Below are 17,707 nucleotides of genomic sequence, written 5' to 3'. Positions count from 1 at the left end.
GACTCCTGATATCTCACCATTCCAGGCTACTGCAGACAGCAAGCAGTAGAAGGTTTTTAAGAATGTAATTAATCCGGGCTGGAGAGGTGCCTTAGTGGTTAAGAGCACTGGTTGCTCTTCAAGAGGACCTGGGTTAAATTCCCAGCACCCACATGGCAGCTCACAACTGTCTGTAACTCCAGTTCCAGGGGACCCAACACCCATGGCAAAACACCAATGCACATAAAATAAACAAATAAAATAAATTTACAGAATGTAGTTAATCAACCATCTGTGATCATAATAGAAAGAATTAGGGGTAAAATCTTGAAAAAAAAAAGAAATGGTTGCTGGGCGGTGATGGTGCACATCTTTAATCCCAGCACTCAGGAGGCGGAGGCAGGCGGATCTCTGTGAGTTTGAGACCAGCCTGGTCTACAAGAGTTGTTCCAGGACAGCCTCCAAAGCCACAGAAAAACTCTGTCTCGAAAAACCAAAAAACAAAACAAAAAACAGTGGCATTCTCCAAATAGAATGGTCACTCTAAGCCATGAATTTGAAAAAGAGCAATCCTGAATTATTAAGTGCTACTGAGATATTAGTCTATGTTGCCTTCCATCTCGCAGCTCAAGGTCAAGATCCATGCCAGGCCCCACTGTAATGCTGTAAATAATGTTTGGTTGCCTTGGAATGATCTGAATTCATGCTGTGTTGCTTGTAAGCTGCCTCATGTTGGTGCTGGAAACAAAACCATCTCCCCAGCCCCTACACACTAGGGTTGTCTGGGAAGATAGTGTAATAGGGTCCCAGATCTTAGCACAATGGTTCTCAACCTGTGGGTCATGACCCCTTTGGAGCAAATGACTTCTTTACAGGAGTTGAATGTCAAATATCCTGCATATCAGATATTTATACTAGCAAAATTGCAGTTATGAAGTAGCATGAAATAACTATGTTTGGGAGTCACCATAACATGAGAGACTGTATTAAGGATTGCAACAGTAGGACGGTTGAAAGTCACTACCTTAACACACCTGACTCCATGATGGAAGTGCCATTCAGGCTATAAAACTCAGCACATAGACAGTAGCACCTAACAAAACTAAAACAAAGGCCTAATCTGCCAAAGTCCATAGTTGTGGGAAAGTCTCTAGATGTACCAACCTTGCCTTTGGCTTCTGTAGTCCCATTCCTGGCTGACTATTCTTGTTAACTGAGGTGTTGTCCACCCAGGTTATGGTTTATGTACTTAAGAGCTCACCCTGTGAAAGGCTCAGGGCTGCACTGGGCTCCCAAACACCAGCCAGCTAATAAACTTTTTGTTGGCTTAAACCCGTGTCTGAGCAGTCTTCTTTGGTGGACACCCCACAGCAATGGGACCTAAACTGAGACAATTCCCCCCTCAAACTGATCTATAGACAAGCCTGTAGGCCATTTTCTTGATTAACAATTGAAGAGTGGGCCCAGTGTGGGGCCACCCCTGGCTGGTGGTCCTTGGTGGTCAGTAAGCAGGCTGAACATGCTATAGGGAGCAAGCTGGTAAGCAGCATCTCTCCATGGTCTCTGCTTCCGTTCCTGCCTTCAGGTTCCTGTCTTGAATTTGTCCCTGACTTTCTCTGATGATGGACTGTAATGTGGAAGCATAAACCTTTCCTCTCCAACTTGCTTTTGGTTGTGGTCTTTTTGTTTGCTTTGTTTTGTCTCTGCATGTTACAACTCTGTCTGTCCTGGAGCTCGCTTTGAGAAGAGGTTGGTCTCAAACTTCAGAGATCCACCGGCCTCTGCTTCCCAAGTGCTGGGATTAAAGATGTGGGCCACCATCACCCAGCTTGGTCATGGTCTTTAGCACAGCAATAGAAACCCTAAGAACTGTGCTATCTGAAAGGAAGGGTTTGATGAGTTCATTTTTTCCTTTCTTTCACCTGAGTTCCCGTGGTCCCAGCACTTCAAAGGAGTGACTACCTCCGAGATCTGCAGATCACAGCAACCACACCTTCACAGCATCAAAAAAGAAAGAGGCACCTTTTCCTTATAGAATAGTAAACAAGCATTGCACAAAGACATCTTCCCTGAGTCTGTCTGTTTAGTTTTCTTGGGACGGGTTCTCACACTGGAATCCAGACTGGCCCAGAACTTTCAGTTAATCCTCTTGCCTGATCTTCCTGAGTTCTGGGATTCCAGGCACGAGCCACCACACCTGGCTTTCTCTGAAGTCTGAATATCAGTCACAAGAGTGGCTGTCTGAGAAAATCACGGCTTGGGACTATGTCAGCAATGATCTGTCCACTGGATCCCAAGACATGCCCATGCAGTTTTCTATACATATCTTTGTGACATGTGGCAGCCTCTGAAGTGTGAAGCCTAGGGCAAGACCCTTTCCCCTGGGGCCACCTTGAATACCCATGCAGACTATTGCTGTGAAAAGACTGAGACAACTTAGAGAAGAAGGGGGTTCTCTGGGTGGTGGTGGCACACATGCCTTTCAGAGACAGAAGGATCTCTGTGAGTTCAAGGCCAGCCTGGTCTACAGAGTGAGTTCCGGGACAGACAGACCTACCCAGAGAAACCCTGTCTCCAAATATCAAAAAGGATGGGAGAGAGGGAGGGAGGGAGGGAGGGGGGAAGGAGGGAGGGGGGAAGGAGGAAGGGTTTCATTGGGGGGATTGCTTACAGTTTCCGAGGGTGTCCATAACATCATCATGGCTGGGAGCATGACAGCAGGCAGGCAGGCATCTCACTGGAGTAGCAGCTGAGAACTCACATCTGATCCAAAAGTTGGGGTCAGAGAGAGAGAGAGAGAGAGAGAGAGAGAGAGAGAGAGAGAGAGAGAGAGAGAGAGAGAGAAACTGAGTCTGTGTTATGAGCTTGAGAAACCTCAAAGCCCACCAGTAACACACCTCCTCCGCCAAGGCCATGCCTCCCAGTCCTTCGTGAACATAGTTCCACCAGCTATGCAACAAGCATTCACATGCATTTAGCCCATGGGGGCCGTTCTCACTCAAACCACCACACCGTGTCCTGGATTTACCCATGATGGGGAAGGAAAAATCTTCAACAAAGAACCTTCTGGTCAACTAATCATCTGATTTGTTTTAGTTTCATTTTTATTGTTTGAGACAGGGTCTTTCCATATATCTCAGACTAGTCCTGGGCTCAGGTGATTGTCCTGCCTTAACCTCCTAAGTAGCTGGGACTGTACTCTGCCGTGCCAACTGAGGCTCTTGTGGAGGGACTTGGCAGAAGTGCCAGCAGTGCAGGCAGAAACAGGTCTTTTGTAGAAAGACAAGTCCCATCTGAGGCAGGCTCTGGCTGCCCTTTGATGAGGGCCTGGCTTATTTCACAACCTTGGGGAAGCCTGCCAGAACTGAGAATGAAGCCCGCAGAGGCTGTGTCGGAAGTTCCCAGGGCCTGCCTGTGATGGGATGGGAAATTTGAGGAAGGAAACTGGCCATGATGGGAACCTAGTGACCAGGATAACGAGGCAGATGCCGCCACAGAGATTAACAACGAAATAGGCACCAGTCCTATCTAAAAGCCCTGGGTGAGTTGGTGAAGTGGCCAACTGTCTTAGGGTTTGGTTGCTGTGAAGAGACACCAAGACCATGGCAACTCTTATAAAGGAAAACATTTCATTGGGGCTGGCTTGCAGTTTCAGAGGTTTAGTCCATTATCGTCATGGCAAGTGGCGTGGCGGCACGCAGGCAGACACGGTGCTGGAGAAGGAGCTGAGGGTTCTACATCCATGTCAGTAGGCAGCAGGAAGTGACTGCCACATTGGGCCTGACTTGAGCTTCTAAAACGTCAAAGTCATCCTAGTGACACACTTCCTCCAACAAAGCCACCGCTACTCCTAAGTACCACTCCCTATGAACCTTTGGGCGCCATTTTGTTTCAAGTCACCACACCAGCTTTACCATTCTTCCTTTTCGTAGGCAAAATCACCTCTGGTGGAAGACAGAAAACATGGGGAAACCACAACAAATACCAGCAGCTGATAATCCCTGCCATGATGTTGAGCTATACAATAAGCTCCAGGCCAGGATAGGTGGGTTACAGAGTAAGAACTTACCTTAAACAAAGGTGGGGACTTCTCTCATGAAACAGGGTCTCACTATGTATACCTGACTGGCCTGAAATTCATTATATAGTCCAGTCTGGCCTCAAACTCAGAAATCTAACAGTTCTGCCTCTGTAGTTCTGGGATTAATGGTGTATACTACCACACCTGGCCTCCCAAAACCATTTTTATACATTTATCTAGATCTTTTATTTCATTCACCACAATTTTGGATATGATCCTATATGTATTTTATTCTATCTATACATATATATATTTCGTTATTTTGCTAATATGAATGGCATCATAGTTTTAATTTTAACGTTCGTTTGCTTTGGTCTGCTTATTAAAAAGAAACTGACTTTTAAAAAATAATATTTTCATGTATTCTTTGAATATTTCATACACATATACAATGTATTTTGATCTTATTCACCCCAATTATCTCCCTCCCCCAGGACCCACCAGCTGATCTCTTTCCCAACTTCATGTCTTCTTTCTTTGTATTATTATTATTATTATGAATATGTCCTTGAGTTCAGTTACCCTATATGAATGGGAATGGAGTCATCCCTGGGGCATGGGCAACCTACTTGTAGCCACATCTCCAACACAAAGTGATCCTTTCTCCCCAGCAGCTATCAACTTCCCAAAGCTTGTCAGCTATGAATGGGGCCTCAAGAGCTTATCTCCCCTTGCCCATGCTGGAATTTTCACCGATTTTATCTTATGCTAATCTTGTGCAGATGAACACAGCTGTTGTGGGTTCATGTGTGCATCAGTTATAACATATTCAAATGACAGCATTCACAATTCACCTCCCTATCCTGTAGCTGTTTCATTCCTACCCCATTCCAGATCCTGCTTCATTTCCCAGCAAAAACTCCACCACAGAACATAATTGGAATTTTGACCTATCACAGAGAAGCTAGTACCTCATAACAAACTGGAGTGCACGATCCCTTTGTTTAAATAAATGGTTAGATATAAGGCTGGTCCTACAAGCGTCTGGCGTCTAAGTCTACCCCTGGGCCTGTGGACCTGAAGTGATGCCATGAGACTCCCCATGGGACAGGGGATTCACAATGAGTCCCTTCCAGACATGATCTGGGCGGCAGGATATAGAAAGTCAGTGGTCCTTTACTGTGAGCATTATTCTGTGGATTCTCACGGCAGTATCTATGCGGAGGGGAAAGCTTAGATGCCTTTTTAAAAATTCCTCATTGATGACCAGCACAAAGGCCCCACCCATGCCATGCAGGATGTTAGATTGAAGGCCCTTGAGGAAGTCCCTTCCATCTTCATTTTTGAAGACCTTTATCTAGGAACCCACAGAGCCTAGGTATGTGATGCCTGTCCCTTTCCAGCCAGACTGCATGATCATATGTCTCCATTACCACCTGCACTATCATCCAGCTGTACCACAATATGTATATTCTTGGGGTTCAGGAGCATACTCTTGGCAGGGTGGCTCACCCTGAAGTTAGCAGCATGGGTAGATAATGATACCCAAAACCAACACATTGAAGCCCTGGTACGGCTGCAGATTCTGTCTGATGTGCTGACCTGCAGTCTCCCAAAGCCCTTGAACTCACACTCAGCTGGACTTGTTCCAATTGATCAGGACCTGGGTGGACTCCAACAGGTAGATGAGGCACTGGAAGATGGTACCAGTGGATCTTCTGGAGACCAAGCTGCTGGAGAAATACCACCAGAACTGGGTATGGTTTTTTCCCATGCTGCCCAGGAACACCTGCTTATACTTGTCCTTGAAGGCAAAACTGAGAGCTTGAGTGGAAGTAGGAGATGATATTACCAGATTGCCATAACAGAAGAACAGCATATCCTCATCTTTGGAGATTCGAACTATGTCGTCTACAATGCTCAGGTATTGCTTGTCTGCCAGGATCTGCTTGCCAGAGTGCTGCACCTGCAGGAGCAGCTTGACTGGCTTCATCCACCCCAGCCGTCGTGGGGATTGCACTGACTGGACAGCTGCAGCCTTGGGGAAGGAGCTGGCTAAGGTCTCCTTGCCGCTGCTAAACCCATAAAGCTAGGGCTCAGCAGCAATGCCATCACAGAGATCTGAGAAGGACAAAATTGAGCAGAAGGTGGAAACCAAATGGCTTCTGTCTCAATTAAGACGACAGAGACTTGCCTGCTACCTGAACAGCCTGCCTGGGGTCCTCCACGGTGATCTCACTGGCTTCGTTGGGGGCAGAGATCATCAGTCTTCAGCTGTCACACATGGAAGCATCAGCCAGACCCAGAAGGTCTCAGAGATTTTACTATGGAGGAGAAATGTGGGGATACTGACCTACCTTAGTGAGGCAGAGTAGAGCCATCAAGCCAACAGTGTCCACAGTGTGGTCAGAGCACTGCCCGGGATGAGGCACGGGGCAGTTTTTGCCCAGAGGTTAGCATTACCACACTGGAAGCAAGCTGCAGGCAGAGTCTGTTGCTGCCCATATTTTTGGAGATAGCCCCAGCTGCTGCTACCAGAAGGTGGTATTTTGCCATATTCACAGATCTTTCTCAGGGGTTTGAGAGCCATCATGTAATCTATTAAGTCTACCTGATTTTGAACAAACTTGACTCTTTTTTTGTTACTTGCCTCATGCTTAACCTTGACAACATATACAGAAGACTAAAGGTTGTCCTTGTAAATGAATTACATTTATACCTAACATGACTACAAGCATAGTTCTGAGCACATTAAAAAATCCAATCACTTTCAAGGTGACTGACCTTTAACTTGCATGTCCTAATTATCTTTAACAGCTTAAGTTAGTAGCTGTCCTAGTTACTGTAACACTCCTCTACACAGTTAAAGTGATATTCTGCAGCACAAAGAACTGTAACACATCTTTGCCTAGTTCAAATAATATTTCACAACAGTATTGGGTTAGACCAATGACGGCCTTTCTCTTCCAGCAGCCTGCATGTATGTCTGTGAACCACCTGCATGTACGTCTGTACATCACCTGCATGTATGTCTGTGCATCACCTGCATGTATGTCTGTGCATCACTTGCATGTATGTCTGTACATCACCTGCATGTATGTCTGTACATCACCTGCATGTATGTCTGTGCATCACCTGCATGTATGTCTGTACATCACCTGCATGTATGTCTGTACATCACCTGTATGTATGTCTGTGCACCACCTGCATGTATGTCTATGCACCACCTGCATGTGTGTCTGTACATCACCTGCATGTATATCTGTACATCACCTGCATGTATGTCTGTACATCACCTGCATGTATGTCCATGCACCACCTGCATGTATGTCTGTGCACCACCTGCATGTGTGTCTGTACATCACCTGCATGTGTGTCTGTACATCACCTGCATGTACGTCTGTGCATCACCTGCATGTATGTCTATGCACCACCTGCATGTGTGTCTGTACATCACCTGCATGTGTGTCTGTACATCACCTGCATGTACGTCTGTGCATCACCTGCATGTATGTCTGTACATCACCTGCATGTATGTCTGTGCACCACCTGCATGTATGTCTATGCACCACCTGCATGTGTCTGTACATCACCTGCATGTATGTCTGTGCACCACCTGCATGTGTGTCTGTACATCACCTGCATGTGTGTCTGTGCACCACCTGCATGTGTCTGTACATCACCTGCATGTATGTCTGTGCACCACCTGCATGTGTGTCTGTACATCACCTGCATGTGCGTCTGTGCACCACCTGCATGTGTGTCTGTACATCACCTGCATGTGTGTCTGTACATCACCTGCATGTATGTCTATGCACCACCTGCATGTGTGTCTGTACATCACCTGCATGTATGTCTGTGCACCACCTGCATGTATGTCTGTACATCACCTGCATGTGTGTGTCTGTACATCACCTGCATGTATGCCTGTACATCACCTGTATGTATGTCTGTACATCACCTGCATGTATGTCTGTGCACCGCCTGCATGTATGTGTGTGCATCACCTGATGCTTCAGTCAGTCAGAGGAGAGTATCACATTCCTTGAAATCGGAGCTGAAGAATGGCTGTGAGCATCCATGTGGGTGCTGGGAATCGAATCAGGGTTCACCACAAGAGCAAAGAGTTCCTTAACCACTAAGCCATCTTTCCAGGCCCTCAAACAAAATATTTTAAAGGCAAGCTAAACTTCAGTGTGTGAGGACGTGTAACTGAGAAATACAGTATAGTTCTGTGGTTACTGTCAAAGCAGACATGCTGATTATGTATAGAGGAGGGACAGAGATTAAAATGGAAAGCAGGAAGGTGCTCCTTAGCAGGATAATGGATTATTATCTTTTCTGGAGATTTACTTTTATTATTGTATTGATGAGAATGTGTGAGCAAATGCCTTCTGTGTCCAGGTGCCCATAAAGACCATAGGAGGACACTGAATGTCTTAGAGCTGGTGTCACAAGTGGTTGTCAGCTGCTTAACATGGCGCTGGGAACCAAGCCAGGCTCCTCTGCAGAAGCAGGTGGCCTTAAGCGGGGAGCCATCGCTCCAGCCTGAAGATTCTTATCTTTAAAAGATGTTACATTTTCTTTCTTCTGTGGGCACAGATGCATGCCACAGCACCCATGTAGAATTCAGAGGAAAACCCGAGGAGACCACTTCCCTCCCTCCACCATATGGGTCGGCCACAGGGATTGAACCCAGGTCATTGGGCTTGGTGACAAATGTTGGCCTGAGACTCATGTGTTGACATTCATGGCGGTTATGAGACCATCTAGCTTATAATAATTCGTTTAGTCATGCATTTGTTTTGCTGTGTGTATTTTATTTGGGTTTCGGCTTTTAGTTTCCTCAACCCTTTCCTCAAGCATCAGTTATTTACAACCCACAAGGACTTTGTTTTGATGTTCTTAGCACTCAGAAAACCTTGATATGATTCGTTTTGTTTTGTTTTGTTTTGTTTTGTTGTATGTTTTTCGAGACAGGGTTTCTCTGTGTAGCCCCGGCTGTCCTGGAACTTTGGATAAACCAAGCAGTGCTTGAGTTCAGAAATCCACCTGCCTCTGCTTCCCAAATGCTCAGATTAAGTGAGTGTGCCACCACAATGGTTCTTAAAATGTCCAGTTATCTTGCCTTTGTTGCAGCCACACAGCTCATACAGATGTTTTCCTGGTATCCAGATGTCTATCGTATGTTCTGGCTACTCTGGGGCAGTCCTGATTTCAAAGCTGGTTTGTTCACTGCAAATCATTCTTTCCCCATAGACACCAAGATCTTTAGGGATTTGTTGGTGAGGCGGCTTGAATGTTTGGGGGTAAGGAATATTGAGACTATGGTTCAGAGGAGAAAGTGGTACTGTCAACTACGGCCGGGCGGTGGTGGCGCACGCCTTTAATCCCAGCACTCCAGAGGAGTATGTTTTTTAAGACAGGGTTTCTCTGTATAGCTCTGGCTGTCCTGGAATGTGCTCTGTAGACCAGGCTGGCCTCGAACTCACAGAGATCTGCCTCCCAGATGCTGGGAGTCACCACTCAGTCTGCAGCATTTCTTGTTTCGCATCTTAGAAGGCTTAAAGAGGATCTGCACTAAACTCTTGAATGATTCCCAAGTTTCCTAGGTAACTCAGGGGGCAGAGGATACCACACAACCTTTCTAGAGTGACTCAGGGAAGCCCTGGTGAAACATACCCACTTAGATCCCGAGTCAATAGAGGACACCCGATCTTGAGAGACTGATTTAGTTGTGTCTATCTGCTGCCATGAGCATAATTTAGTCCACCCTGATCCTGGATATCAAGCAGAAATGACAGAAGATTCCCCTGGGGCCTGACATTATCGGACAATTTCCTCAAGGAAGCCACCAAGGACTTCTGTAATCCAGACCAGGGTAAAACTAGGGAAAGAGAGTGACAAGAAAAGAAAGACCACCTTGTTGCTGGCCACCCTCCAATACTAAAGAGCTGCTGGGACTTAGTGTCTCCTACTGGATGATGTGAGCATGTGAAAGGACAGGACATTTCAAGAGGGAGTGCCCAAACAGAAAGTAAGTGTCACCACCCTGTCCCAATTGTCAGCAAAACATTGGAGAGCAGGTGAACCACTTTCCCTGTGGCAAAGGCACGGGTGGACAGAAAGTAACCCGATCCTGCTCCAACAAGAACAGGACTGAAGGAGCTTGGAGTTGTCCTGTACCTGACACCCAGTATCTCTATGTGAATCTCGGGTCGCCCTGCTGGTGGAGGGACAAGACATAAACTTCCTATTAGTTTCGGGTGCTGCTTTGTCAGCCCTTCAGTCTAATCCCGACTCTCCTCCTGATAGCATCACCATGATAGAAGTCTCTGGAAAGCCCATGGCTTGCTGTTTTACTCACTCTCCCATCCCAGTGGAAAATGATAGTGTCAGAGAGCCTTCTTCTTCTGGGACAAGATCTCACGTCCCGATTGGAGACATTTATGGTCCAGGCCAGGACCTCATTCTCCTTTAATGGAGACTGAAATCAGTCCAGGAGTATGTGCTGCTCAACAGGCAGACTGAAAAACCAGTCGTGCCTCCTTATTAAAATCCATCTCTAAGACTCGATTTCCCCATCACCAGCAGAAAGCTTACAAAACACCATAGCTAATCTGAAACAGTAGGGCTTAATTTAGTGATTCCCTGCAATGCCCCTATTCTGGGTTTTCCAAAACCTAATAGAGAGTGGAGACAATTCTTTTATCCTGACCTAGTTTCAAGAGGATTCCAAATGGTTTGTTGCTGTAGATTTGACATAACTGGAGTCATCTGAGAGGAGGGAATCTCAATTAAGAAAATGCCTTCATGAGATCAGGCTATAGAGAAGCCTGTAGGGCATTTTCTAACTCAGTAATTTATGGGGGAGGGCCCAGCCCATTGTGGTTGATGCCATCTCTGGGCTGTCAGTCCTGGCTTCTATAAGACAGCAGGCTGAGAAAACCACAAGGAGCAAGCCAGTAAGCAGCACCTCTCCATGCCTCTGCATCAGTTGCTGTCTCTAGGTTCCTGCCCTGCTTGAGTTCCTGCCCTAACTACCCTCAATGATGGACTATGATGTTATGGAAGTGTGAGCCTAATAAACTTTCTTCCCCATCTTGCTTTTTGGTCATGGTGTTTCATCACAGCAATAGAAACCCTAACTAAAACACACTCTGAGTCTTAATACTTATTTGCTTTTTTTATTACTTTAATTTTAAATAGCTTGCTTCTCATGTCAATCTCAGTTCCCTCTCCCTCCCCTCCTCCCACACCCCCCACCATCCCCCCAGATTCCCACCCTATCCCCACTTCCTTCCATATAGGGGATATCCAGAGTCTGTCATTTCACTCAGGGCAGGGTCCAGACACTCCCCTAAGAGTCCAGGCTGAGAGAGCATCCCTCTTTGTGTTATGGACACACGATATCTGTTTGTATGTCAGGAATAAACGCTGATCTACTGCCCAGGGCCCCATAGGTTGCCCAGGCCTCCTCACTGACTCTCACAATTGGGGGGTCTGGATCAGTCCCATGCTGGCCTCCCAGCTGTTGGTCTGGTGTCCAAGCTCTCCCCCTTGTTCAGATCAGCTGTCTCTGCTGGTTTCGCCAGTCTGTTCTTTGCCAATTTGCTCATTGCTCCTCTCTCTCTGTCACTGGGTTCCAGGGGTTCAGTTCAGTGTTTAGCTGTAGGTGTTTGCCTCTGCTTCCATCAGTCACTGGATGAAGGTTCTAGGATGGCATATAAGGTAGTCGTCAAGTTCATTATCAGGAATGGGCATTTAAGGTAGTCTCTCCACTATTGCTTAGCTTGCCAGTTGGTGTCATCCTTGTAGATCGCTAGAGGTCTCACTGGTGCCAGATCTCTCTTCAAACCTATGACTCCCTCTATTATGGTATTTCTCATCCTGTTCTTCCCCTACTCTATCCCCCACTCAACCTTCCTGTTCCCCCATGACCTACTTTCTCCTTCTCTTCTCTCCCTCTCTTCTTCCCAGCTCCCACTCCCCCCACCCCCTGTCATGTTCCCAATCTGTTCAGGAGATCTTGCCTCATTCCTCTTCTCTGGGGTACCATACATATCTCTCTTAGGTTCTTTCCTGTTTCCCAGAATCTCTGTCAGTGGAAGTACAGACTGGCACTCTTCTGATCCATGTCTAAAATACATATATGAGTGAGTACATACCATGTTTGTCTTCTTGTGACTGGGTTACCTCACTCAGGATGGTTTCTTCTAGTGCCATTCATTTGCCTGCGAATTCCAAGATTCCATTGTTTTTTTCTGCTGAGTAATACTCCATTGTGTAAATGTACCACATTTTCTCTATTCACTCTTCAGTTGAGGGGCATCTAGGTTGCTTCCAGGTTCTGGCTACTACAAATAATGCTTTTATGAACATAGTGGAACAGATGTCCTTGTTGTATGAATGTGCATCTTTTGGATTTATGCCTAAGAGTGGAGTTGCTGGGTGTTGTGGTAGATTGATTCCCATTTTCCTGAGGAATATCCATACTGATTTCCAAAGTGGGTGTACGAGTTGGCACTCCCACCAGTAGTGGAGGAGTGTTCCCTATTTGCTTTTAAAGACCCAACTCCCCAGGCTAGCCAACTCACCTGTCTGATCCCTCCCCAGGGATGCAGGCTCAGTCCCACTCTTTGGGATGCTTTAGCTAGGGACTTGTTTGGCTTCTTGAGCTCTCAAGCCAAGATATGAGCGACCTCTTTCTTGTTTTCCCACAAACAGAAGGTCCCCAAGATGGAAGCAAAACATTCTGAATTTCTTAGTTGAAAGGGGCTAGGAGGTTTCCAACAGTCAGTCAGGGACTTAGGGCCAGTCACATCGACCTAAAGGAGAAAGAGACTTGAGGACCAGGTGCCGCTTATATTTTCCTTCCCTCTGCTGAAAACGCTTAAACAATTTTAGGAGTTTTAGAAACTGGGGATTCTACAGGCTCTGAATTGGCTGTATGGAAAAAATTGTCTGGCCTCTATGTCAGCTAATGAAAGAGACCTGGACAGAGTGAAAACGCAAATCCTGACCCCAGAACTAAGGCCTTCAGCAGGCACCCTCTAGGGCCCTTGCTTTGAGCTCTTCCACTAGTAAAGTCTTCAACCTCTAAGTAATTGAAAGAAACAGAATGACTTTGGGGTGCTTACTCAGTCCAGGGGACCCACTCAATAACCCATTGGCTACCTTGGCTGAGATTTGGATCTTGAATAGAAAGGCTGGCTTGTATGCAGCAGAGCTTCTAAGCCAATCACTGTTCCAGAGGCATCTAAGTTGACCTTGGGGCATGATTTGACTGTTTATCTCCAATAACGTGTCAGGACAATTGGAATCAAAACGGAGTCTGCTTAACTGAATACAGACTCTTAAAAAATCAGCTTTTACTCTTGGAAGGCTCAGCTGTGCAAATAAAAACATGCCACACCTTCAGTCTTGCCACCTTCTTCCTCAAAGGAGGCACAAGCAAAGACAGTCAGAAACACGACTCAACAATAATCCTACAACTCCTATTGTTATGGAAGACTTGGAAAGTCCCATGCAAACTCTGATTATTTTATTTTTATGGATGGCAATGCCTTCATTGAGCACGGGACCCACGGAGCCAGGAATGCTATAGCAACCCTTTGTGACACCCTAAAATGTAACCCCCACTCCACCAAGTAGTAGTCAGGTAACTGACTTCATAGCTCTAACCAGAGCCCAAGAATCATGTCAAAACAAGAGGGTCCCTGTCACACTGATTCTAAATATGCCATTTTAGTCCTTCATACCCATGCCACAACATGGAAGAAGAGAAACTTCCTTACAGCTCTACGATCTCACATTGAATGTCATCAAGAAACAGACAGAGGGCTTTCTGTCATATTTCAACCGAAACAAGTGACAGTCACCCATTATAGAGGACACCAAAGGAGAACAGATGAGGTGCATACTTACTCAAACTAGATTGCAACAGAGGCTTCCTTTTCCTAGCTGTCCTAACTGTGGCTTCCTCACCCGTTGCTCCTCTAACCAAGAAAGGAAAGGGCTTCTCTTTTAATTTATTGTCTCTTGGTCAGCTTGACAGATATTCTCTTACCCTGACTCACTAATCTTTCTGATTGCTAGATCTTTCCACAGTAAGACCCATCTAAGCCTGAAGAGACATCTTTGTGAGCCTAAACCCTGGACCATCCTGGGAGGGGTCAATCTTTTTGTTTGCTTTTTCCAGACAGGGTTAGTTACTCTGTGCAGCCCTAGCTGTCCTGGAACTCACTATGTAGATGGGGCTGGCATTGAGCCCAGAGATCTGCCTGCCTTTGTCTCCCAAATGCTGGAAGTAAAGGCATGCATCACCACTGCCCAGTCTGCGTTGGGTCAAACTTACCAGTCAATATTCTGGCTTTTCATACACCCCGTATACTGATATCACTAACAGCAGAGTGAGAAGAGGACTCTGTCTAGTTGATCCAGACTGGCAGCAAATAGAACCCTCTGAAGCAGTAGGATGGCTTCACTTGTGTGCCTGGAGGAGGCAAGCCTCTCTTTATGCCTTACCTGACTAATGTTTTCTTTGTTCTGTAACAATTTAAAAGCACCCTCCTCGCTGCTTAGTTAGCATCCTGTTTGGGAACCCCTCTGTTTCTGGAATTCCCCCGGCTTTCTTTCTAATCAGCACGCTGATTGAGTACTCTCTGGACTACTGCAGACTTCATTTCTTGTCCCCAGGACAAACATCCTCAGGGGATCACAGATCACAACTATTATAATCCTCCTGTCTCAACCTCTTGAGTGCTGGGATTACTTGTGTGAGCTATCACATACCTGGCAAAGTCTTGATGATGCTACTGTTAGCAGACACTTACGTCCTTGAGCCTGGTACCTTTGTTTTTCTGTATTTCCTTTATTTAAAATGTTTAATGTTTTATTTGATTATTAATGTGTGTGGGAGCAGTATGAAGGCCAGAGAACAACTTCGGGAGTAATTATCCTCTTCCATCATGTATGTCCAAGGGACAGAACTCAGACTGCCAGACTTGGTGGCAAGAGCCTTTACCTGCTGGCTAGTTTTCCTGGCTTTTAAGGCAGGACACAGACACTGGTAAAGGAAAGTTGACGTATTGAATTTGGCCAAATGGAGAAGTGGAGAAGTCGATTTTCCTCCCTACTGTGCCTTTGGTCATTTTACAATTTATAGAAAGTCATGAGACAACACCTAGGAAATATGTAAATGAGGCATGTTTACTGGTTCTTTCCTAAGAAAGGGACCTGGACCTCTTGAGTGCCTACCACCAGTGATATACTACACTCTATAATGTTATATAGTTTGTTTTATTTTTGAATATGTTTATAATTGAAGTAGAATTACATCAATTTCCCTCTCCCATTCGTCCCCCAACCTTTCCCAGCTACCCTCCCTTGAACCCCTCTCATGTCCTCTTACACTCTCAAGTAGATACCCTCTTTTTCTTTATTGTTACATATATAGGTGTGTTGCGCATGTGTACACACACACACACACACACACATACACACACACACCCTGCTGAATCCGTTTTTGTTGGTGGTGTGTATATAGTTTCAAGATTGACCACTCTGCATTGGATGACTAATAAAGGGTCTAATTCTTCTTCTTCCAGAAGTCATTAGTTGTCTATAGCTCTTTGTCTAGGGGCAGGGCCCCATGAATTTTTCTTTTTCTTTTTCTTTTTCTTTTTTTTTTTTTTTTTTTTTTTTTTTACGAGACAGGGTTTCTCTGTATTGTTTTGGAGGCTGTTGGTCCAGCCCGGCCTCGAACTCACAGAGATCTGCCTGCCTCTGCCTCCCCAGATGCTGGGGCTGTGATGCAGATGTAGCCACTGGGGCTGGGCTCCCCATCATCTGTTGATATCTATATTGTGTCCAGTTGTGGTTTTTCTGTGATGGTCTCCATTTGCTGTAAAGAGAGGCTTCTTTGACAGGGGGGAGGGGTAGCTGCATTTATCCAGGAAAGGTGACTCTCAAACCTAACAAGTTTTTTACTCAAATCCAGGCTGAGGAAAGCAAGGGTTTAAAGCTCTCCCAGTTTTGAAATAGAAAATCATCTCAGGAGTCTTGTGGGCGTGAAAAACCCTGTCCCGTCCCAGACTTCTTTGTTGCTAGATGCAGCCTTTGACAGGTAGGAGTGGAAACCTTTGTATCTTTTCTTCGCCTTTGACAGGTAGGAGTGGAAACCTTTGTATCTTTTCTTCGCCTTTGACAGGTAGGAGTGGAAACCTTTGTATCTTTTCTTCCGAGGTCAGCTTCAAGCTCTAGATTCCTGTATGCCTGTCAAACACTAGTTTCCTAAATGGCAAAAGGTGATGATAGTCTCAGAGCAGCAGGGAGGCTCCAAGCCCGTCCCAGCAGCTGTGCTTCAGCAGAGACTCAGACTTACATGGTGGCTCAACATTCCACAGATCCAAGTATCTTTGATGGTGTCTTCTGAAATCAGATGCTTTTGCCTGCCCCATATACTGTGATAAGACACCTTTGAAACAGTCTAAATTCAGTTACAGGCCAGAGAATGGAGGAAGAGAAGAGATCAGAGGAGATTATTTTAACCGACAGCTTCTTACAAAATCAACACAGAAAAAGACAAAACTGCTGGGCTGCATTATTTTCTGTGTGCCGAAGACTGCCTATCAAGGCCACCTCACTTTCAGCTTCCAGAAAAGACTAACCAAAAAGCAGTGCATTTGCTTACGGACTAACCCAATCCCGGGACTCTGTCCCATTTGCTTTGTCCTGACCCTTATGATCATAGGTGTAAACAACGTTTCCTTCCTCCAACATTTCATTCTAAAGCATACAGCTCTGTAGGTCCATAACTAGTGATTTCGACTGCTGTTTGGTCGTGCTGCTGGTGGCTTAGGAAACCTATCCCAGGACCAGTTTTCACCTCTTAGCATGTGTCAGCGCCATCAATCATTGTTTCAGAGGGTTCTTTGAGTTTGGAAGGTTGATTTGATTCCTGGCAGCAGCCTTGCACAGAGTTCTCTTTCTGTTTTTTCTCCCCCCTGGGCAAGACAGATGGCTCTACTGTTCTATTTTGGAGGCCACACAGAGTGGCAATTTCAGAAGTAGCTCCTGGAAAGTGTATGTTGGGGTAATGGGGCAGGGCTTCATGCGCTGTATCAAACTGGGTTATTTTCCACCCTCCCGACTCCAGGGTCAGGTCAGGTGAGTAGGACTCTGGGAGACCCTCCCACGAGGGACATTTGGCAGGTTTAGCTTCGGCCAGGGCAGCCAGCCCTCCCGTGGCTTCAGGTGCGTGACTAAGGTTTCCGGCTCAGGCGTGCCCGGGGCCTTTCCGGGCCTGGCTGTCGCCCACGCGCCGCCGAGCTGGAGCCTGCGTGCCGGCAGGGGCGATAAAGCGATGGCGGTGGCCGCGTTCCAGAGCGGAGTCTCAGCGCCCTCTGATGGGCGCGCCAGGGAGGGCGGGGCCTACGAGCAGATGCCCCGCCTCTTCAGACTTTGGGAGTAGGTGGAGCTGCAGCGGCTGTTACTGGCAGTGGCGGCTTAGGTTTCGCAAGGACATGACCTTGAGGGGGAAAAAAATCCCCTAGTGTGTCACCCGTGGTTGTTATCCCGGGCTAGCGAGCTGAACTAGTTTCGAAGCCCAGAGAGAGAGAGAGAGAGAGAGAGAGAGAGAGAGAGAGAGAGAGAGAGAGAGAGAGAGAGAGAGAGAGAGAGGGGAGGGGGAGAGAGAGAGGGAGA

This window comes from Mesocricetus auratus, unplaced genomic scaffold (assembly GCF_017639785.1).
Source record: "Mesocricetus auratus isolate SY011 unplaced genomic scaffold, BCM_Maur_2.0 Super-Scaffold_100033, whole genome shotgun sequence".
NCBI lineage: Eukaryota > Metazoa > Chordata > Mammalia > Rodentia > Cricetidae > Mesocricetus > Mesocricetus auratus.
Note: the sequence above shows the minus strand (reverse complement) of the source record.